Genomic DNA, 25230 nt, shown 5'->3' on the forward strand with positions numbered 1-25230 from the left:
CTGCCTGAGGATTTATTGAAGACTTTTTATTGAAGACGTTATTTTTTGCTTTCCTACACGTTTCGTGACAACGTATTTATAATGTATTGCCCATATATTTTTATTCATTATAATACACTTATTAATTAATTAAAATATATCAATTATATATAATAAATTTATTCAAAGCGTAATTATAATGTCTTGCCCACATATTTTTATTAATAAAAAATACATTATAAATACGCTATGTATACATTTATTATATATTATTCATGTATTTTAAATAATCATCAAGTGTATTTTTTATTAATAAAAATATTTGGGCAATACATTATAAATACGCTTTGTATAAATTTGTCATATATTATTCATGTATTTTAAATAATCATCAAGTGTATTTTTTATTAATAAAAATATTTGGGCAATACATTATAAATACGCTTTGTATACATTTGTCATATATTATTCATGTATTTTAAATAATCAAGTGTATTTTTTATTAATAAAAATATTTGGGCAATACATTATAAATACGCTTTGTATAAATTTGTCATATATTATTCATGTATTTTAAATAATCATCAAGTGTATTTTTTATTAATAAAAATATTTGGGCAATACATTATAAATACGCTTTGTATACATTTGTCATATATTATTCATGTATTTTAAATAATCAACAAATGTATTTTTTATTAATGAATATATGTGGCCAATACATTATAAATACGCTTTGTATACATTTTTTATATATTATTCATGTATTTTAAATAATTAATAAGTGTATTTTTATTAATAAAAAACATGTGGGCAATACATTATAAATACGCCTTGTATACATTTGTTATATATTATTATTGTATTTTAAATAATCAGTAAGTTTATTTTTTATGTATAATAAGTATATTTAAAGGTTTATGAAATATGTTTCAAATGTATTATAAGTGGTAACAAAATACATTTTTGGAAATGCTGAGATAGTATGTTAAAAGCACGTTTTAGTTCATCTTCATGGTGTCTCAAAATAGCACAGTTGAGTACACTTAGATGATCTTAAGTTTATCTTAAGGAGTACTTAAGAATAACTTTTAGTATATTAAGTACAAAATCAGTGCCCGAAAAAAGAGCACTTTAAGTACATTAAGGGAAGTGCACTAAGTGTACTTAAATTGTATTTTAGCACACTTTTTTCACATTTTGAATATTCTTTTAATATATTACTATTATACTTTAAATTAGTCTTAAATATATTTATAAATGTTTAAAAATAGGGTTCAAGTGTATTTCTAGTTTTAACTAAATATATTTTTTAAAATACAGATATAGTATGTTAAAAGCACATTTTAGTTCAATTTCAGGTTGTCTCAAAATAGCACAGTTGAGTACACTTAGATGGTATTAAGTTTATCTTAACATATACTTAATACTATCTTTTAGTACATTAAGTACAAAATTAGTGTGCGAAAATAGAGCACTTTTAGTACATTACTGAAAAGTGTACTAAGTATACTTAAATAAAGTGCATTTTAGTGCACTTTTTTTTTACCTGGGTGGAGCAGCAGGGAGGGTGGGTGGGAACAGTCCATGCATGAGCTCCGTGACCAGAACAGGGCAGACAGGAATCTCAGGACGACTGGGTGGAACCAGCGGAGTCTCTGCAAGGCTGGGCGGAACCAGCGGAGTCTCTGGAAGGCTGGACGGAACCAGCGGAGTCTCTGGAAGGCTGGGCGGAACCAGCGGAGGCTCTGGAAGGCTGTCTTGAGGAGCGGGCTCTGGACGACGCTCTAGTGAAGCGGGCTCTGGACGACGCTCTTGTGAAGCGGGCTCTGGACGACGCTCTTGTGAAGCGGGCTCTGGAGAACTAGACGACCCCAGCGGAGATTCAGGAGGGCTGGGCGTCTCCAGCGGAGACTCTGGAAGAGCAGGCTCTGAGCAAGCGGTCACTGGAGGGCGCTCTGGCGGCGCAGTCACTGGAGGGCGCTCTGGCGGCGGAGACTCTGGAAGGCTGGGCGGGACCAACGGAGACTCTGGAAGGCTGGGCGGAACCAGCGGAGACTCTGGAAGGCTGGGCGGAACCAGCGGAGACTCTGGAAGGCTGGGCGGGACCAGCGGAGACTCTGGAAGGCCGGACGGGACCAGCGGAGTCTCTGGAAGGCTGGGCGGAACCAGCGGAGTCTCTGGAAGGCTGGGCGGAACCAGCGGAGTCTCTGGAAGGCTGGGCTGAACCAGCGGAGTCTCTGGAAGGCTGGGCTGAACCAGCGGAGTCTCTGGAAGGCTGGGCGGAACCAGCGGAGTCTCTGGAAGGCTGGGCGGAACCAGCGGAGTCTCTGGAAGGCTGGGCGGAACCAGCGGAGTCTCTGGAAGGCTGAGCGGAACCAGCGGAGTCTCTGGAAGGCTGGGCGGAACCAGCGGAGTCTCTGGAAGGCTGGGCTGAACCAGCGGAGGCTCTGGAAGGCTGGGCTGAACCAGCGGAGATTCTGGAAGCATGGGCTGAACCAGCGGAGGCTCTGGAAGGCTGGGCTGAACCAGCGGAGGCTCTGGAAGGCTGGTAGACATCTTGTGCTGTGGCCTTAGGCTGGCAGACATCTCGTGCTGAGGCTCAGGGCTAGCAGACATCTTGTGCTGTGGCTCTTTTAAAACATCCACAGTTAACATAGAGCCACATAGCAACAACGTATACTGCATATAGTCCTCCACTGAACATTTAAATTTCCCTCCAGGCAACAGTGATTTAGTGGGTTCATTAAGTCCAAAGCGGAATATGTCCTTTAGCCACACTTCATCATAAAATGGTATTTGAAGTGAAAACTTACAAAACAGTTGAGTATATTCCTCAATGGGTAGCTTGGCCTGTTGCAGATGAAGTAATTGGTCGACTGGGTCCATGATTGAGCTGGTAGTGAATAAAGCCGCTGGATCCAAGTGTGGCGAAGTCTTCTGTCACAGGGAGTCAGACTGAGACGTGCAGATCCATTTGCAGCATTTATTGAGATGTGTCAACAGGCAAGAGTAAACACCAGAAAACAGGAACAACGTAGGAAATCCAGTAAACAGTTCGATACTCAGGCAATGGTCACAATGGCAGGTAGCAGGAATCGTCAACGGGGTACACAGTCCAGAGTCATACACAGAGATAAACGCTTAGAATTACGACCATAGGAACAATAAGACTTCGCAAGGTGGCTGTGTGTGTGAGTGGCTTAAATGCAGTCAGAGTGATGAGGTGCAGCTGTGAGAACTAATCAGAGCAGTGAGAAACAAGGGCCAGGTGAATGCAGTGATTAGTGCAGTGGCTTATGGGGAATGAAGTCCATGAAGTGTGGTGCAAGAGTTTATGATGACAGGGAAGACCAGATACGTGACACCTATGACTTCATCACCAGTGAAACCAGAGTTTCAAGTGGCACCTGTGAAATACGTCATTCGCTTCTTGTCTGAAGGAAATGTGTGCAGGAATGCCTGAAACATGGCAAATGGAAATTAGTAATTAAGGTGGTGAATCAATGACCACAGAAAGTCAAGAGGACAGTTTAATACTTTTTTTACACTCTAAAGTCTGCATCATTATAGTATAATTACTCTTGTGAGGTCATTGCACAAAACATACAAGCACAAAATTAAACAGTTAATCATCACTGAGGTCATGTGACCAGTCAAATAAACAAAAACTGTTTGTAAAAGGTTTTATGTGTAACTGTGTGTAACATTTGTACACACATCTTGTTGTTCACATCCCTTCAAGATGGCTTTTTTTCTTGTGTTACTCAAAAGAGGAATATTAATAGCATGTGTTTTATTGATTTCTGTCTATCAAGGAACCTCTAAGCCGTAAGTGTTAGAACGTTTTTTTTTTTGTTTTTTTTTTTGTTAAATATAATCTATCTGCATTTGTATGTCCTTTCATGTGTGTGTGTGTGTGTGTGTGTGTGTGTGTGTGTGTGTGTGTTTGTATTTGTATGCATGCTTTTATCTCAGAGTAACTATCATTAGTTTCACACATTGAAAAGGAGGTTATTAAGCATGTGCGCTTTCTTTTTGCAGGATTTTCATGGTGACATTTCCAGGTGTAATAAGATCAGGCTCGGAGGCTAAACTATGTGTGAGCCTTCTAAAACCAGAAGAAAATCTGCAGCTTACAATTTCTCTGGTTTACTTTAGCCAGAAGAGAACACTTCTACAGGAAAGAACTGAGAAGGAATTCCACCGCTGCCTTGACTTTCAGGCCTGATATTACATTCATATTAATCATTAAATAATCTACTGAGGTTGTTTAAAATAACACATCCATTTACAAATGGCATTTGTAAATATTGTAGATACACTCAAAAAAATAATTCGGCCTAAAAATAAACTTTATGTAATTCAATTACATGCAAATTTTCCATGCATTTGGATTACATAGTTTTAATATAAACATATTAATAAACTTAATGTGATTCATATGCATCAGTGATACGTGAATGAAACAGGTAAGATTTATGTAATATTTCCCAGTGTTAAATAAGCACTGCTCAGTGTTCATGTGTTTCCACACTACAGAGTGTTCAAGTAGCATTGACACAGTAGGTGCGTTCCATTCGACCGTAAGTGGACTGCGAAGTGGACTTCACAGGGTATTCCGCCATCTTAAGTGAGATTCCAAACCGAAGGGAGCGAACATGTTCAGTTCGAAGGGCACTGCGAACGGCATAGGGAATAAGGGAACATCGGTACTTCACTTCACAGGAAGTGGACGGGGAAAACTACCCAACTGTCATTGCGCACCGCGTCACCAGTTTGAAATAATGATGGAGCGGAGCCGTTAAAGTTTTTTAAAGGCTCTGAAATGGAGCGGTTGCAATAAATGTTGTTATTATTATGCAAATTAGAGTGTTTATGAATGGTTATGGCGATTCATGTTACATTTGCATATTGTATTTTATGAATGAAAGTAAAACTGGCAAGGTGAAGCTCTGTCTTGTTTTATTTAATGTTATCACAGGATAGTTAAATATATGCTGTGTGTGGGGAAAAAAGTTCGTGAAATAAGACCACAAAAATCTGTTAATGTGTTAACGCACTGATTCTTGAAAATTTGGCAAAAACATGTCCCAACAAGAAAAGTGCTCATTCTGTTGGAAATGAAGAACATTTTCATAAATCAAAAGAATCAAGATTATAATCAGAGGGTCAGTTGCACAAATGTAAGGTTCTTTTATAGTTTTCTTTTAATTTTGTATTAATTTAATTATCAAATCTGGCCCATTGCCTACAAAATCACTTGTCCTCAGATAGGAGATAATCATTTCAGCTTGATTAAAAAAGCAAAAAGTAATCATTTAATTGAATAATAATTTTACTATATGAAAGAGTACATTGTAATATGTATCACAAATTACAAACACTGTGTTTGAATAATATTTACAATTATTTTTGGTTGCACAAAATGTGTCCCACATATGCGTCACCACCGTCAGATATTTATAAAAAAGCAATAAAATCAGGCAACTACAAGGTCAACTGCATTCCTGAGGACCACATTATCAAATCTTCAGCTCTACTGTATGCTTCAAGATCAGCCAAGCTCCTGTAAATTTGCTATTTTCTCTTAAAATTGTTCATATTTTTGGACACTGCTACTGTGGCAACCATAACATGTCAACACCGTCTCTTTTGTATAAATAATATTAGATTTGATTATGACATAAATGTATACTTTTTAAAAACAAGTCTGAAGTAGCTAGCAACAGAGTGAAAACAAGATGGCTAATGTGAACAACTAATGCATATCATGGGAAATAGTAGGTTTTTGTCACCACCGTCAGATGTCACCACCGTCAGGTTTTCTGTCTGACGATGTTGAAATATTTGAAAAATATTTTATCAGAGTGCTCAGGATTGTTATTTGTTGGACCAAATAGTTAAATAAAGTTATTAAACAAGAAGCCGTTGACTTGAGTGGTATACATTTTGGAATTTTATGTTGTAATGAGGCCACTGTCACCACCGTCAGATTAGTGTCACCACCGTCAGAGGGAGTTTTAATTTTTTTAAATAAATATGCATAGGGGCCTACAATATATTTTGTCAGTGCTGCTGAGTTAATAAAGTAATAGTCTCTTTTAATACAAAAATACATTTGTTAAATAAAAAACATTTTTTGTTTGATTTAAGCAAAAAGTAAACTTCACGAGTTCGCCCTTACATCTAATCTGCTTGAGCGAGTATTAAGCATATTTTGGCGTGCTGTCCTGGGGAAGGGTTCCGGGCCGGAATACAGGCCGGAACCAGAGAACTCCCCCTGCTAGTGTAGGATCGAAACAGATTAGAAGTGGGGAGTAGGGGTGGAGGAGGGATGCCAAGAAACTATCGCTGGATGGAGGTAAGACGGCTGGTAATATATATAGAGGATGCGCTGATTGAATGATTGGTTAAACAGGTTGCACCTGTGCCGAATGGGTTGATTATCTGATCGTGCTCCTCCTGAACCTTGTTTAATCAAACATCATTTCACGAGTTCGCCCTTACATCTAATCTGCTTGAGCGAGTATTAAGCATATTTTGGCGTGCTGTCCTGGGGAAGGGTTCCGGGCCGGAATACAGGCCGGAACCAGAGAACTCCCCAAAGAAGCTTTTATGCATAGGACAGCTGCCACGAAGCAAGAAATTTAGGTAGCCCCCCCAAAATATGCGTAGAACTAAATTTATGTAAGGAAAAAGGAGGAGAGTGCCAATTTTTTTTTTTTTTTTTTTTTTTTTTTTTTATAAACGATTCGATGGTCGGATGTGGCCCCCTAGCTGCGACCGAAGGGAGCCGCGACTCTGCTGCACCGGGAGGGAAAGCCCACCCGTCGTCGAGTACGCAGCGTAACTCGAGCGACGGATAGGGGGCTCACACTGCGACCGAAGGGAGCCACGACTCTGCTGCACCGGAAGGAGGGGGCCTAGTCCGACCCTGAAATGGGCAAAATATGAGGCGATTGGTGGAGGGACCCTCACTGCTTCCGAAGGGAGCTTCGGCTCTGCTGCACCGGAAGGGAGGGTCTCCCTTGCGAGGTGCCTCGGATGGAGGGCTCCCACTGTGACCGAAGGGAGCCACGGCCCTGCTGCACCGGAAGAGGGAGCCCAGTCCGATGCTGAATGTGTAAAAATAAAGCGATTGATGGAGGGACCCCTTCTGCTTCCGAAGGGAGCTGCGGCTCTGCTGCACCGGAAGGAAGAGTCCCCCTTGCGAGGCGGGGGTTGGCGCGTCGGATGGAGGGCTCTTACTGCAACCGAAGGGGGCCGCGACTCTGCTGCACCGGGAGGGAGAGCCCGTCCGCTGTAGAGTACGCAGCGTAACGTGTGACAGACGGAGGGCTCACACTGCGACCGAAGGGAGCCGCGGCTCTGCTGCACCGGAAGAGCCCCGTCCGACGCTGGATAGGCAATAAAATCGGCGATTGATGAAGGGACTCTCACTGCTTCCGAAGGGAGCTGCGGCTCTGCTGCACCGGAAGGGAGAGTCCCCCTTGAGGGGAGCGTCGGATGGAGGGCTCCCGCTGCGACCGAAGGGAGCCGCGGCCCTGCTGCACCGGAAGAGAGAGAGCCCCGTCCGACGCTGGATAGGCAATAAAATAGGCGATTGATGAAGGGACTCTCACTGTTTTCGAAGGGAGCTGCGGCTCTGCTGCATCGGAAGGGAGAGTCCCCCTTGAGGGGAGCGTCGGATGGAGGGCTCACGCTGCGACCGAAGGGAGCCGCGGCTCTGCTGCACCGGAAGGGGGAGCCCAGTCCGATGCTGAATAGGCGATAAAGATAAGGCGATTGATGGAGGGACCCTCTTCCGAAGGGAGCTGCGGCTCTGCTGCACCGGAAGAGCGAGTCCCCCTTGCGAGGCATGTCGGATGGAGGGCTCCCACTGCAACCGAAGGGAGCCGCGACTCTGCTGCACCGGCAGGGAGAGCACATCCGCCGTCGAGTAGGCAGCGTAACCCGAATGACAGACGGAGGGCTCACGCCGTGACCGAAGGGAGCCGCGGCCCTGCTGCACCGGAAGGGGGAGCCCCGTCCGATGCTGGATAGGCAATAAAATAGGCGATTGATGGAGGGACTCTCACTTCTTCCGAAGGGAGCTGCGGCTCTGCTGCACCGGAAGGGAGAGACCCCCTTGCGAGGCGACGAGCGTCGGATGAGGGGTTCCCACTGCGACCGAAGGGAGCCACGACTCTGCTGCACCGGCAGGGAGAGCACATCCGCCGTCGAGTAGGCAGCGTAACCCGAATGACAGACGGAGGGCTCACGCCGTGACCGAAGGGAGCCGTGGCCCTGCTGCACCGGAAGGGGGAGCCCCGTCCGATGCTAAATAAGAAATTGAATTTGACGGCTGGTGGTGACAATGATTAAACTTAACATACAACGGGGTGGTTGGAGTCGACGACAAATTGAGGATACAGTGCAGATTTAGCTTGCGCGTCCCCAAATTGAAAGTAATAAAAGGGGTGTGATAAAGTTAAATTAGAGAAAGGAGGTTAAATGTCAATGTAGTAGCCTTTTGTAGTAAATCTGATGCCGTTGAATTTAGACGTTATTGTGGTTTCCGAAAATCTCCAAGCCAAAGAAATTGCTTGGAGGATAAAGTCGAGTGACGTGTCAAGGAGCGGTTTCAAGGGATGAGTTATGGGAATATGAGTTGCGAATAGTGAGGTACTGGGGTTGGCGATTGGCCCGCCTCCAGATCCAGTGCTCTAAATTTTTTTAGGAATCTGGAACTTGATGATATTAGGCCCAGGGGGTGGTTCCAGAGCGACAGCATTCAGTGGAGTAAGTAGTGGGACTGCTGTGAATAATACCAAGGTTTAGATTGAAAAGAAGGATCAGAATGAAGATAGGGCGGTGCCATAACAGTTTGTGGAGGCAGCCTCACGCATGGATTAGCCCCTGGTTACTGATAGGGAAAAGGAGTAGCAGGAGGGTAAGAGTAAGAGGTCTTGAGCGGCCAGCGGAGGCAGCTTCACTCTAGCGTCTGCTGCAGGAGATAGAAGGAAAGGCATGGGAAATATAGGAGAAAAAGCCATGATAGCGTGCAGTGTGAGGAGTGGCCGAGTCTGGGGCGCGGCCTAGGCTTGCTGATGACCTGCTTCATCCTGATGCTTAAGAGCCAGAACTTGACCTGGAGAAAGACAACATTATTTTGAATGAAGTAGAAAACTGTGAGGGAGAGGAGCATGGGCCGCAATTGTCAGGGAGGTAGCCTCATACTTAAATAGGGCTAGTGTCTGCTATGGGAGCTGGATGCCACTGAAAAGAAAGAGGTTATTAGTAACAGGAGGAAAAGTCTGAGATGTGTGGGCCTAGGTGGCAAACACAGACAGCCTCATGCCTCCTTCATTGGGAAGCGAGTACGGTTTGAGACATCTTGAAGAGCCTGTGTAGCCTGCACAGCAAGTGAAAGCGGCCTCGCACTAGCGTCTGCTATGGGAGCTGTAGGCCACTGAAAAGGAAAAGGGATTAGAAGTAACGGGAGGAAAACACTGAGATGTTAAGGCTTGTTGCAAGCGGAAGCAACTTCGCTTTTGTTTCGGCTGCTGTAGCTGTAGGTCACTGAAGCTTGAGATGTGCGGAAGAAAATGCTGGAGAGTCTGTGCAGCCTTTACAGCTTGCGGAGGCAGCCTTATGTTTGTTTTCGCTGTTTTAGCTTTGGGTCACGGGAAAGGGGAGTGGTTTGTGGTGCTATGATACATACCGATGTTTTACTTCTTCAAAGAGCAAACATTTCTTCTAAAACGTTGTCGGCTTTGGGTCATCATAGATACTGTGTCTATTAATTCTGAACATGGGTGCTTATAATCAAGTACATTATTTACCGTTCTGTCTATTTGTGCTGGCTGTGCGTTATGACTTTTTTTTTTTTTTTTTTTTTATTATTATTATTATTATTATTATTATTAAAATATTGTGTATAGTACGAGCTCTCCTTCGCATTATTAACGTGACAGTGTGAATGTACGTTGAATAATGCGCCCAGGAATAAACATGACAAAATCATAATACAATTTGTTAAGCTTATTTCTTAAATTTATGCATCGACAGGAGAAGTATAATTTATTCTTTGGAAAAATGTGCATTTGGATATAAATGCTGTAATAATTTAACGGAGTAAATTGAGAAAACACGCTCAAATTGACCAGAGTTTGAAAACAGAAACCAGCTGGCGCTATTGAGCATATTATTTTGTCAGCGGTCAGCAGCCTGAATGAACATGTATATTACAAACTAGTAAAACGTGTCTTTGTTGATAACGACACTTTGATAAACAGAAAAGGTAAGAGGCATTATTTTAAACGAGGGCATACGACAGGTGCAGACCTGTAGCGGAACAAACTTTACCTTGAGATTGTGTGTGTGTGAAAAAAAGTCTAAATACCGGTAGGTTGCTATAGTTGAACTCAACAAAAATATTAATGGTTGCCTTATGATGCGCCTTAGTTGTTAGTTTGCCACTTCAAAATTGTTAATTTAAGAACACAGTTTATTTTCTATAATCCTTATCTTATTTATCTCGGAGTACAATGTGTAATTTAAAAACCCAGCTACAATACTGAAACATCACGCACAGAAAAGTTTAATAATTTCATTTGTGTTCTGGTTACGAAATGACATGAATAAATTATGCATCGCATTGTTTATCGGCTTTTAGCAACAACTGACTGCCTTTAGCGGCTTAACAAGTGGTGTAGTAATGCCTGGAGAAGTGGCCATACGCTTCGTTTATGAATTTCGTTTTTAACTTTCTATTTGAACACATTACTGGATCCTTGGACTAAAATGTTTACAGGGGTTCGCTGGTTTAAGAAACGTTTGATCGTAAAAATCTTACTAGTTTTCTTTGTAAGGTGTTGTTTTTGTAGTGATTCAAATGACTAGGGAGCGGGCGTATTAGGCGCAATCATCAAATACATTTCATAGCAAGCCGGTGTTCTAACATTTCATCCTACCCGTCAGATTTTCCTACCAAGGTTTACTGCGCATGCGCACATCAATATCGCGTCATTTTTGTCACGCTGAAAAACACGCCCATAATTTTTTACTACTGCGCCTGGATTTCTTAATGAAAGGTACGTTTTTTCACTATTTCTTTATGTAGGGTCAGTTTTTGACTGTTTCTGTTAGTTTATATTAAGACAGCTAATTGCTTACGGTCACATTGCGAAGCAAGCTAGCATCATGTTCATGTAGCATCAGTTTTCATGTTCATTAGCATTTTTCATGGAAAAGTTAACGTTAGGCTAGATATAAGGCATGCATCATTGATTAGTGAACCATTTGAAATTTATTTGATTGCTTGGTGTAAAATAAACTTTTTTTAAATATTATTTTCTTTGTAGTTCTGTTTATTGCTGTTTTTGTTTTTTTTTTTTTGTTTTTTACTTTTAACAGGTATGGAAGATAAATGGGAATTGGTGTATAATCTCCTGTCAGTGGGATCATACCCATCAGAGTATGATAAGTCCAAAAGGCAGAACCTGCGTAGATATGCAGTCAAATTCAACCTAAAGGGTAATTCTATTCTATTCTATTCTATTCTATTAATAATATAGCCTATATAATATTAGCTTTCTTCCAACAGCGGCAAATGTACTTTTATTCTGCCTCTGTCATAGTCATGTTTCACTTTAATGTAGATGGAGACCTTTTTTATGGAGGTAGAAGAGTGATCCGAACCAAAGAGGAAGCCAGGATGCTCTTTGAAGAATTACATTCCTCTCCTATTGGTGGGCACACAGGGATTTGTAAAACACGTGCTGCCATCTGTGCCAGATTTTACTGGCATGGCATGTCAGTTGACATTGAAAATTGGGTATGTGTTATTTATGTATGAAGAGTTCATTTGCAAAAACATTTAACTAAAAAAAAAAAAAAAAACATGTTTTTTTTTTTCATTGTGCATTTGAGTTAATCTCAATCATACAGCAGTTAGGTTATTTTGATTAAGTAAATATAACTATACTAACACAATAAAACAATAAAAACATAATAATAAGACACAGTTAAAACAAGTGCAATGACTTGTGTGTGTGTGTGTGTGTGTGTGTGTGTGTGTGTGTATATATATGTGTATTTATTTATTTATTTTTTATTTCTGATAGGTACTGGAATGTGATCCATGTCAAAAAGTTGGAAAGCCCTTGACTGCTGTGCAGACCTTACAGTGCATTGAGGTAAACAAGTGCAGTATAGGGTCAAAAACAAAAAAGGGTTGGTTTTGAATTGTTGTTTACTATTAATTACTATTACTATTAATTACTATACTACTATTACTACTGATTGAATGTTTAATAAAATAGAATGTGAATAGATTAAATTAAATTTATTATTTTATATTTATATATTTTTTAATTTAAATAAATATAATTATTTTGTGTTTATATATCTTGTCAGGCATGTTTAGAAGAATCATTTCATGACATATTAAAAGATTAATTACTTTTTTACCCCAAATACTAATTGTAATTGTACATTTTTAAACTTTATCCTAGCCATTATCCTAGATTTTGCCAATTTATCAACAATACATTTTCAATCATTAAAATACAATAAAATGTAGAATAATAATTTATTCTGTTATATATTTAAATAAGCACAGTTCTAAATAAAATGAATATAAGATCATGATGTATATAAGATCACTTTTGTATTTCTTTTAATGCGGACACCTAAATGTTTTTGAACCAGTAAAATTACTAGGTTTACTAAGAAGCTACATACAGGTGAGCTTTTTATTAGGGTTAGAGCTGAACTCTGCAGGGTTGTGGCTCTCCAGGACTAGAGTTTGCCTCCCCTGCTATATACTATATATATATATATATATATATATAAGTATATAGCAGTATATAGAAGTAAATATATATATATATTTATATGAAGTGTTCAGATGCAAAAGCCTATATACATATATATAATACATATATATATTATATATATGTATTATATATATGTATATAGGCTTTTGCATCTGAACACTTCATATAAATATATATATATATATATATATATATATATATATTTACTTCTATATACTGCTATATACTTATATATATATATATGTGTATTATATATATGTATATAGGCTTTTGCATCTGAACACTTCATATAAATCCATCTGATGTATTTCTTTAAAATAAGCATTTCTTTCTGGCTACTTTGTATAGGTTTCTGGTATAAGTACTGGTACTTCTGATTGGGCTGAGGCTGAAATTTAGTGAGTTTGAAGTAAAAGTATTTGATGGACGTATAATGTGTCAGCACCATTCACCCAGTATCATTATCTCATTTTTGACTGAGGTGGCTTTTAGCTGGTTTTGCATCCAAACTCTTCATATATATACATCATATACACTCAACCTACTTTACATTTTATAGGTTTCTACAGTTTGGGAGCTTGTAGGAATTGATCTGACTGGACCATTACCTAAAACTGAAGAAGGCTTTCAATACATCCTCACAGCTACAGACTACTTCTCAAAGTGGGTTGAGGCCTTTCCTTTAAAAACAAAAACATCTGCTGAAGTTGGAAGACATCTCTGTTCCATCATTTATAGACATGGATGTCCCCAGAGAATTCTTTCCGATCAGGGAAGAGAATTTGTAAATGAAGTAAGTGTATTGAAAAATTAAGTAGGTTATGTTTAGACTCAGTGTCTTCATTTTTAGGGAGTTGTTATTCTTTCCACTGCACATACGTGTATTCAGTTATTGTATGTTTTAAGGAGCCTTTCATCCATTTGCTCATAGTAATTTTTCTTTATTTTTTAAGCTTAACCACAGGCTTTGTGAAATGTTGCACATCAAAAGAAGTGTGACGGCAGCTTATCATCCTCAAACTAATGGCCTGGATGAAAAGACCAATGACAACATTAAACGGTATGTTTTCATATTCTGTGTAACTACTGTAAGTCAGAAAAAGTTTATGACTGAATGAATGAGGGATTAATATAGCGCTTTATTGTGTATTGCTGTACACCCAAAGGGTGAGCACCTTACTAGCACCTCTTCCAAAAGCAACATTGTTTTACGAGGAGGTCTCCCATCCAGGTACTTACCAGGCTCAGCCCTGAGTAGCTTTAGTGGGTGACCAGTCTTGGGCTACAGGGTGATAATGTTGAGCCCCCATGTGACTTTAAATACACTGTTAACCAAATACACGTTTATAACCCCAAGAGAAATAAAAATACATTTTCACCCATCTTCCACTTAGAGGCACCAAATAAAATTCCCTTATGTTTCATTTTAGAGCCCTCAAGAAATTGGTTAACGACCGACAGAATGACTGGGATCTGTATTTGGATGCCACCTTGTTTTCCTTACGATCCAAGGTCCACACCACCACGAAACACTCCCCTTTTCTTCTTATGTATGGGAGAGAAGCAGTGTTCCCTGCAGAGGTTCCTTTCGAAATGCCGGTGAGTGTGCTTATGGAGTCATTTTGGTAACACTTTGGAATAGTGAACTATTAACTATGACTTTTCCCTCAATAAATTCCTAATTTGCTGATCATTAATAGTTAGAAAGGTAGTTGTTATGTTTAGGTATTTGGTAGGGTTAGGGATGTGGAATAAGACATTAACATGTGCTTAATTAGTACTAATAAATGGCTTATATTCTAGTAATATGCATGCTAATAAGCAACTAGTTATGAGACCGTAAAATAGTGTTTCCGCCATTTCGTATCATATTAGCGTATGTCAAAAGGATTGTGCTTAACCCTTAAGCTCTCCTTGGTGTCCAGCTCCAAACCCCACTGGAGTTTTCCTTCATTTTTTAAAAACGTTCCCTTCATCTCAGGGGTATGAGACTTTTCCTAAATAATCGATCTAAAAACAAACAAAAAAAAGATCTGGACTTGATTCGGTTGTTCTAAAGGTGTGTAAAAAATTTACCGTTCAGTCTCCTTGGGGTCAGATTGACCCCACATTGAAAATTAATGGGAAAAGTGGAATTTTTTAAAATTCTTTTGTCCAAAAAAAGTAGTAAATCCAGTTAAAATCTGAAATAATTTACATTTAAGTAAAGGTGCTAGAGCATAAACTCAAAGTGGAACGAACTTTTATCTCTCACACACACACACACACACACACACACACACACACACACACACACACACACACACACACACACACACAGTAATGTCCAAATTTTGTTTTGATTAAATTTAGATCATCATTAAAGTGATTTTTTTTTAATGAAAAATGTATTTTTCATATGCCACTTGGTGGCGTAGTTGAGTTTTTCTGTAGTAAATGGGTATAAATATACCAAATATCCACAAATACACAGCATAAATGTAAAGTTGAGAAGTAAACAAAAAAAAAAGATATGGTTTGTAATGTAAAAAATTTATATTTCTTTATGCAATCACATTCTGAATCAGAAGGAAGATGAGCGTAAACCCCACTTAAGGAGAGCTTGAGGGTTAAAGGAGAAGTCCACCTCCAGAACAAAAAATTACAAATAGTTTACTCACCTCCTTGTCATCCAAGACGCTCATGTCTTTCTTTCTTTCTTCAGTCAATAAAAAATTGTTTCTTTAGGAAAAAAAAAACAGGAATTATCTCCATATAATGGATTTCAATAGTGCCCCCAAGTTTGAACTTCCAAAATGCAGCTTAAAGGAGAAGTCTGGTGTGATATTGACCTAAAGTGTATTGAATCATGATACCGAGTGTGAACGTACCTTGCATATCTCATCTCGGTTTGTGTCCTGTAGTCCGAAATCTGGGGTTAGTTAGCCTATGCTCACAACAGGTTGTCAATGAGAGTCAACAGGGCATCGAAGGAGCCATGCAAATAAATCACTGTTTTATGCCATTTACGAGGCACAAAGTAGCTCCACACTTCATTGATAGACTTTCAAGGGCCCTGACATTTAAAACGAGACATTGAGAACTCCGGTAGTTTATTTTATTTACAAGATTTATACAGACAGTACCTGCAAGAAAAATCCTGGTCGCCGCCATCTTGAATTTGGGCACGATAAGTCGAGTGTCGAGCACGTAGGAAACTACAGCCTGATAAGTTGATAACCTGATAAGTTCCTTCCTGCTCTACACTCGACTTATCGTGCCTAAATTCAGTTCTCAATGTCTCGTTTTAAATGTAATTTATTTGCATGGCTACTTCGATGCCCTGTTGACTCTCATTGACAACCTGTTGTGAGCATAGGCTAACTAACCCCAGATTTTGGACTACAGGACACAAACCTAGATGAGATATGCAAGGTACGTTCACACTCGGTATCATGATTCAATACACTTTAGGTCAATATCACACCGGACTTCTCCTTTAAATGCAGCTTCAAATGGCTCTAAACGATCCAGTCTCATCTAACAATACGATCAGTCATTTTTTTTTTAATTGACTATTTATATACTTTTAAACCTCAAACGCTCTTCTTGTCTAAGTCTGCGTGAACGTTTTTTGTTTTTTTTCTGGTTCAATACGCTTAATACTGTATTTCAAAAAACTCCCATCTCGCTTTCTTCTTCTTCAACATCAAAATCATCCTACATCGCTGTTTTACCTTTTTTTGTGAATGCCGTTTGATCTACTCAGCATGTTCACTTTGTAAAGACTGGGTCGGTACTTCTGCAGCGATTTAGGACGATTTTGAAGTAGGAAAGAGAATGAGCTGTGAGTTTTTCAACATACCCTAACTGTATTGGCCAGAAAAAACAGAGTTCATGCAGACTTAGACAAGACGGGTGTTTAAAGTTAAAATTGTCAATTTGTTTCGAAAATTTCGCATCGCTTTGTTAGATAAGACCCTTCTTCCTTGGCTGGGATCATTTAGAGCAATTTGAAGCTGCATTTAAACTGCATTTTGGAATTTCAAACTTAGGGGCACCACTGACATGCATTATATGGAGATAATTCTTGAGCTTCCTTTTCTAAAGAAACTCAATTTCTTATCGACTGAAGAAAGAAAGACAAAGATCTTGGATGACAAGGGGGTGAGTAAATTGTCTGTTAATATTTTTGTTCTGGAAATGGACTTCTCCTTTAAAGTAAATTTCTAGACCTCATTTCACAACAGGCAATACTGGTCAGTTTGTCGTGAATAATTACCAATCATGTTTTTGAAACGGTACAAATTGCCTATTTTAATTGTTTTTTAGCTTTCCACTATCAGTCTCCCTGTGGAATCTAGTTTTAGTGATTATGTAGTTTCTGATGAAAAAAAGAGAGATGAGGCACAAAAAAAGGCAAAAGAAAACATCAGGAAATCACAGGAGAAACAGAAGGAAGCATATGCTAAAAAGGTCCAGAAGAAGTACAAAGATTTGGTTTACAATGTTGGTGATGAGGTTCTTCTGATGAATATGAGGAAGCATGGAAGAAAAGGAGGAAGGATTGAACCTGACTTCTCAGGACCCTACATCATTGAGAGACTCAGTGGCAAACTTGTCACGTTAAAGAAACCTGGAGGGATAACTTTAAAAACTAAGCATAGCATTGGTCACATCAAACCATATAGAAGAAGCCAAAATGGAAAAGTGCAGAATGACTGTCCTGGTATCTCAGTCTCCAATGGGTCTACAGAGAGCAACAGTTCCTTCAAGATGCCTCCTTGCACTGTTGCACCTAAACTCAGCCCTCAGCATTCGAGTGCCAAGGTAAATGATCCTGCGAAGCTCCAAGAAGATTCGGTATCACAAAGACCTTTTGTTATTCAATTTGCTCCTAAAAAGATTGACCAAACATATGGCTACATCAAGGAGGCAAACCTAACACCAACAGATAAAGAGCCAGCAATAAAGTCCCCATCTGATATAAAGTGCATCTCAGAAGAACAAGAAGGTTTTATATCTACAGAGATCTCAGTTTGTCATTAGTTGCCAGTTTGGCCTACCTGACCAGTTTGGTCTTGGCGTTACAGTTTCTTGCCTGCAGTGTTCAAATCATGGTGACCATTCTGATCTGTTGGTCAAAGGTCACAGTTATTTGTAGGAAGTGGACATAACAACCAGTAAATCATAAAAAGACATGACCCAATAAATAAGAATAAAAAGATGGATGAATAGAGACAAACAGTATTAAATCAAAACAAGCTTAAAAAACACAACTTCAGCCACCAAATTATTACATTATTCATCTTTAATATGGATACCATATTTTGTTTTTGAGTTACATCAAAGACTATAGAAAGATGGTTCACTCCTATACTTACAATTGCCAGAAACTGCAATTCGCAATATGGTGGAATAGTTCACCTTCAAAATTAAAAAGCTTAATACTTATTGGAAGTCATTGCATCACTGCAGCAGCCATTAGAAGCTCCGGTTCTCATATAAACCTGTGGCTAGACCATAATGCCCATGTGCAGTCACAAGTGTGTTATGATTGTGCATGTGCATTGGCTGGTGTAGCCAGAAAATTAAGCTTTTTAAACATTCATGGTTTATTTGAGTTTATTTCAGACTTTGCTTCTGATATGAAATATGTAATGTAATTATGAGTTCACCAGGCAGGTTTTGAGATTTCAAAATTCCCCCAATCATTTACATGTAACTTGGTCTCGTATGAGCTGCCCGGAGGCATTGCAAATATGGCATCCAAGTGAACAGACTTTTCTTGAAAGAGACTTTGGTTCATATCCACTTCCTCTTCTAGCTGTCCTGTATATACATTCTATATGATAACTTTTTGCTGGGGCGTAGGTTTGCACGTGTATGGTAGAGACATGTCCATACCAATATTTTTGGAGCACAGAATTGTCCTTCCTAATATTTTATTAAATTCAATCACATTATTTTTCATGTTATGTACTTCCCATGTGGGTGTAGAGGTTGTTGTCTCTTCCAACACAAAGACCAAAACTACGTCCTTGACTGTTTGGCATGTTCATTTTGCCCAGTTTATTTTACGTTGGCTGGTTGGCCCTATCAAGGTAGAATAATTATTGGAAATACTAACTTTGTCTTTCTTTTTCAGTAATGAAGGTCTGGACTGCCAGTATCAGCGGTCAAGTAGAAGCAGTTGTTGGGCCATATAAGCTCTATGATTCTTCTTTTCACACACTGCAAGGGACTGAGTGGCTTTCTGATGAAGTAAGACTCGAACTGTAAAAGAAATTATTTATTCTTATGTTATGGGTGGCCTTACTCTCCAATTGGCTGGCGGTTCAAATAACTTGTAAGAGTCACACAATTGATTTTTTTTTTTTTTTTTTTTTACCAAAACAAATGTATTTCTGTTCATGTATGTTTTTCTTAATATAGGTCATTGATTCATACCTGCACCAGTTCATTGAGAAACAACAAGTATGTGTAGAATGTATACTTATTATGGAACACTTATTTTCTTTTTATATATAGTATTTCTTAGTGGTTTTTTTTTTTTTTCTTCAGAACCATGTACACCAGCTTTGTGCAGCTGTTTCATCTTCACTGTTTGCTGGAAAGTTCAGATGCCTAAAAAAGGTAACTTCACTTTCCAAAAAGTAATAAAGTAGGTATTATTTAATTTTTTTGCACCCTCTCAAACTTATTAAACAATTTTCACAGATGAAGTTCCCCGCTGAAGACATTTGGCTGTGCCCTGTGAATGTTGGAGCACACTGGATTCTTGTGGTAAGTGTGCATTTTTACATTGTGCATTGCAAGTAAATTTATATTATGAAACTTCTTTTTTTAGTTATCTTGGCCTATTGGTACATTATTGTTCATTATTATGAAGTTATTTTCAGTTGTTTGGACTTTTTCTTTGTTTCTTTTCAACTGTGGGACTACATTTCTTCAAAATCTGCAGAAATTCTTTAATGTTTTAATGTTTAGAATAGGCAACGTCGGTCCTGAAGTGCTGCTGTCCGTCAGAGTTTAGCTCCAACCCTAATCAAACACACCTGACCAAGCTAAGAAGCACTTGACAAAGGTATTCAGAATTACTAGGGCTACAGGCAGCTTTTTTTTTCCAGGTTTGGAGCTTAACTCTGCAGGACATCAGCACTACATGACAGACGTTACCTATCCCTGCTTTAGGTCAACAATTTAAAGGTTTATTTATTCCATTTGCCTAAGAAGTATTTCAGAGATTGAAATTGTCTATAACTTGCAGCTTCCTGTAGCTGTAAGTGGTGATCTAAAAATATTCCATACTTGTTTATGATTACATGACATAACTTTCTAGATTGTCAAAATGTCTGAAAAAACACTACTTCTGATCGACCCAATGGGAAATGAAGTTACGTATGAACGTAAAATTCTGCGGAACTGGAGGTAATATTGTTAGAACTGTTTAATCTTCCTTTGTTTAAAATTTTATTTAATGCTATTCGATTCTAAACATCTTGATCTTCTAGGAATTTTTTAAAACTGAGAATGTGTGATGATCAACCAACCCAGTGGCAGTTACAGACTCTAGAACACAACCCACAGATGGATTCCAGCAGTTGTGGAGTTTTGGTATTGAATGTATGTGTACAAATGTTTGCAAAATTAACTTTAGGTATAAAATATTATAATGGATTGAATTAATATCATCTGTCAATTAATATTTCAGTTTGCTGAACAATACCTGCTGACAGGAACTATCAGCCATGTTCAGACTACGTCCGAGGCAGTCAAATCAGCACGCATGAAAATAGCCTGCACACTTCTTAGATGTCGAGGTGCGTGCTGTTGTAATTCTGTAATTTAATTTAATTTAATAATTTATTGTTAACAATTTTTTTATAGGTAATGCAGAGGAGTACTGTGTGGTTTGCAGCATGCTGGAAAACGATCCTAACAAAAGCATGATTGAAATGGTATATAAACAACATATAATACCCGACCTAATATATTTTTTTTAAATCCAATAGTTTCATGTGCTGATTTTTTATTTTTATTTTTTTTTTAAATGAAAGTTAAACAAAATTGCAAAGTTTCAGATATTTATACTTTTATCGTGTACTTTTTAAATATGTAATGTAATATATCATATTAAAGTTTAGAATAACTTTTACGCATTTTATATTCTACATTGTTGTGGTATAGTAATTTACTAATTTATTCATCTTTTTTATTTTTCAGGTGCAGTGTGAGAACTGCAGTAGATGGGCACATTTTGAGTGTTGCAACTTCACAAAGAATAGCCTCAATGTGTTTATGTGCAAAAAATGTGTGGAAAACAAATGATTTCTTTATATTAGAATAGAGTATTTTCCTGGATCATTTGAATTTATTACAGTACGCAGCACTATGTGGCATAATTCAAAATATTAAAAACAATAATTATTATTAATACGAATATGGATTTTTATTAATATTAACTATTGTTTTTAATATTTTGTATTATTCCTCTGTGTTGTATGATCTTTGAACTTTTGATAATATTTTTAATAACATTAACATTCTCTTTCGTGTTATTCTGCATCATTATATATGATCTCAACAATTTCAATTTTCAATTTCAAATTTATATTATCATCTGTTTTTAGGGTGAGTTTGTACATGTGTCTAAAAACTACAGATTAAAACTGTAAAATCATCCAACCTGTTTATTTTGCACTGGTAGGACAATCTGATGAGGTATTTTGCACTGTAAAATTATCCTACCTGTTTATTTTGCACTGGTAGGACAATCTGATGAGGTATTTTGCACTGTAAAATCATCCTACCTGTTTATTTTGCACTGGTAGGACAATCTGATGAGGTATTTTGCACTGTAAAATCATCCTACCTGTTTATTTTGCACTGGTAGGACAATCTGATGAGGTATTTTGCACTGTAAAATCATCCTACCTGTTTATTTTGCACTGGTAGGACAATCTGATGAGGTATTTTGCACTGTAAAATAATCCTACCTGTTTATTTTGCACTGGTAGGACAATCTGATGAGGTATTTTGCACTGTAAAATCATCCTACCTGTTTATTTTGCACTGGTAGGACAATCTGATGAGGTATTTTGCACTGTAAAATCATCCTACCTGTTTATTTTGCACTGGTAGGACAATCTGATGAGGTATTTTGCACTGTAAAATCATCCTACCTGTTTATTTTGCACTGGTAGGACAATCTGATGAGGTATTTTGCACTGTAAAATCATCCTACCTGTTTATTTTGCACTGGTAGGACAATCAGATGAGGTATTTTGCACTTTAAAATCATCCTACCTGTTTATTTTGCACTGGTAGGACAATCTGATGAGGTATTTTGCACTGTAAAATCATCCTACCTTTTTATTTTGCACTGTAAAATCATCCTACCTGTTTATTTTGCACTGGTAGGACAATCTGATGAGGTATTTGCACTTTAAAATAATCCTACCTTTTTATTTTGCACTGGTAGGACAATCTGATGAGGTATTTTGCACTGTAAAATCATCCTAGCTTTTTATTTTGCACTGTAAAATCATCCTACCTGTTTATTTTGCACTGTAAAATCATCCTACCTGTTTATTTTGCACTGTAAAATCATCCTACCTTTTTATTTTGCACTGTAAAATCATCCTACCTGTTTATTTTGCAATGTAAATCATCCTACCTGTTTATTTTGCACTGGTAGGACAATCTGATGAGGTATTTGCACTTTAAAATAATCCTTCCTTTTTATTTTGCACTGGTAGGACAATCAGATGAGGTATTTTGCACTTTAAAATCATCCTACCTGTTTATTTTGCACTGGTAGGACAATCTGATGAGGTATTTTGCACTGTAAAATCATCCTACCTTTTTATTTTGCACTGTAAAATCATCCTACCTGTTTATTTTGCACTGGTAGGACAATCTGATGAGGTATTTGCACTTTAAAATAATCCTACCTTTTTATTTTGCACTGGTAGGACAATCTGATGAGGTATTTTGCACTGTAAAATCATCCTAGCTTTTTATTTTGCACTGTAAAATCATCCTACCTGTTTATTTTGCACTGTAAAATCATCCTACCTGTTTATTTTGCACTGTAAAATCATCCTACCTTTTTATTTTGCACTGTAAAATCATCCTACCTGTTTATTTTGCAATGTAAATCATCCTACCTGTTTATTTTGCACTGGTAGGACAATCTGATGAGGTATTTGCACTTTAAAATAATCCTTCCTTTTTATTTTGCACTGGTAGGACAATCAGATGAGGTATTTTGCACTTTAAAACAATCCTACCTTTTTATTTTGCACTGGTAGGACAATCAGATGAGGTATTTTGCACTTTAAAACAATCCTACCTTTTTATTTTGCACTGGTAGGACAATCAGATGAGGTATTTTGCACTTTAAAACAATCCTACCTTTTTATTTTGCACTGGTAGGACAATCAGATGAGGTATTTTGCACTTTAAAATCATCCTACCTATTTTTTTTTTTTTTTTTTTTTTATCATGCTATCATTGCTTAGTACGCATTTTCTGGAAATTTACACTAAATAATTTTACGTAGTCACAGAGGCGAAGCAGAAACTCACAGTAGGAATTTGTGATAAGGTAGGATGGACCGATAGATATAGCCGTAATTTTGTGCTACGGTAGGAAAATCTGACGAGGTAGGACAAATCGACAGAACACCGGCGCCACGGTCCTGGCTGCATTATCACTGTCTTTAGCGAATATTTACATTTATTCACATATGACTGGATGTGGTAGACTGTCATGATTTTGGCTAATGCGGAACACTAACGTTACTGAATAATGCACATCAAAAGGGGTTTTAAATAGTGGGTATACGCCGTATACCGTCCACTAGACTTACCTAAAAATAATTAACAACACGGCCCGTCTCTTGCTAGCGACTGCTACGAGAGCTGGTGGTCTGACTACATGAAGCGCTGCGGCCGGAAAAGGCAGCGGTGAATAGTTGAACCAAAGCGGGAAGCGAGTCGGGTTTGCTGCGGTGAGAAGTAGGGCGCGACCCAGGCTGGTCTGAGGCTTGTCGCTGCGACGCTCGAAAGCCGGGTCTCGTGCGGTACTAGTGGTGTCGAGCGAGGCGAAGTCAATCTAAGGCCGACAGATTGCAACGGATGATCCAAAACCCCCGGTACAGGTTTAGTCTTTGACTGTAATATTTTGACCAACGCCAAACCGAATACCAAGAAACTATCGCTGGATGGAGGTAAGACGGCTGGTAATATATATAGAGGATGCGCTGATTGAATGATTGGTTAAACAGGTTGCACCTGTGCCGAATGGGTTGATTATCTGATCGTGCTCCTCCTGAACCTTGTTTAATCAAACATCATGTTGTAAAACACTAAAAAGTAAAACGCCTATTTTATGAAAAAAATACAAAATGGGGAGGTGACACCAGTACATTGCTGAAAAGCTAAGACCTTGGTCTATAATAATATACATTCAGATGGTGTAATTAAACACATTTTTTTTTTGGAAAATTAAAACCTGTTTTATCCAAATTCTCAAGAATCACTGAACGGTCTAAACATATACATTTGGACTATATTTTTTTTAAATACATACGTTTATATGTATTTTATATGTATTTAAATTTGAAAGTAAAATAAATTACAATATTTATTTATGTTTAATCATAATCTGCGTGACCTGCCGTTGATTTGCTTCGATGACGTTCCAGGGCATTCCAAATGAGCGATTATTGTCAGCGAAGTCCACTTCAACGGATATACCGTGTTAAGGGAGTAGGGAGCAGTGAACACTGCGTAGGGACCCTGTCGATCGGAACGCACCTCGAGTTGGAGTTAAGGAGATCATTATGTGATGATTGACCATTAATGATCAACACCTGCTGTTAACAAGCAGAGTCGCCAATGCAAAAAGAAATGCAAAAACTACAACTGACTTCAGCCACAGCTAAGATGAAATCAACTGAAATACAACAATACATTAAATCTCTCAAGATCTGATTAAAAAACTCCACAAACAGCTTTACCAGCTTCACTCATTACTAACCAGATTGACTTCTGTCAGACTTCTAGAGAAGCTCTTATTGAGAATTAACAGAGGTTCAGATGTTTTGTTTCATGTGAAATCACCATCAATGAGACCAGGGGTTCCTTTGGGCTCTTGACCCGTCTCATTTTAGTGTTAATGTTGTCCTGATTACTTTTTGATGTGCATAAGTCAAACATGTTTATTGTTTAGTTTAGCCAACAAAGTAAAAATAAAAAAAAGGGTAGTGGTTAATAGTGTGTTAACTTCTTTTAAAGTCAAATTTTTGAATAGATGGGTGTTGTGTTACTCTAGTATTACTTACAGCTTTGCATTTCTGTTGTATAAATCATAAAAGCTGAATAATTTTGTCATACTTTGTGTGCTAAAAGATTTCATCTGTTTCTTTCTAAAGACCACA

The 25230-nt window shown here is 38.2% G+C and overlaps 1 pseudogene; it reads left to right on the forward strand.

Moving 5' to 3' along the window:
• The first annotated feature begins 3724 nt into the window (after positions 1-3724).
• Positions 3725-25230, forward strand: part of LOC141284337 (alpha-2-macroglobulin-P-like) — a 41791-nt pseudogene continuing 20285 nt past the window's right edge.

This window comes from Garra rufa, chromosome 14 (genome assembly GCF_049309525.1).
Source record: "Garra rufa chromosome 14, GarRuf1.0, whole genome shotgun sequence".
In the NCBI taxonomy this organism is placed as follows: Eukaryota; Metazoa; Chordata; class Actinopteri; order Cypriniformes; family Cyprinidae; genus Garra; species Garra rufa.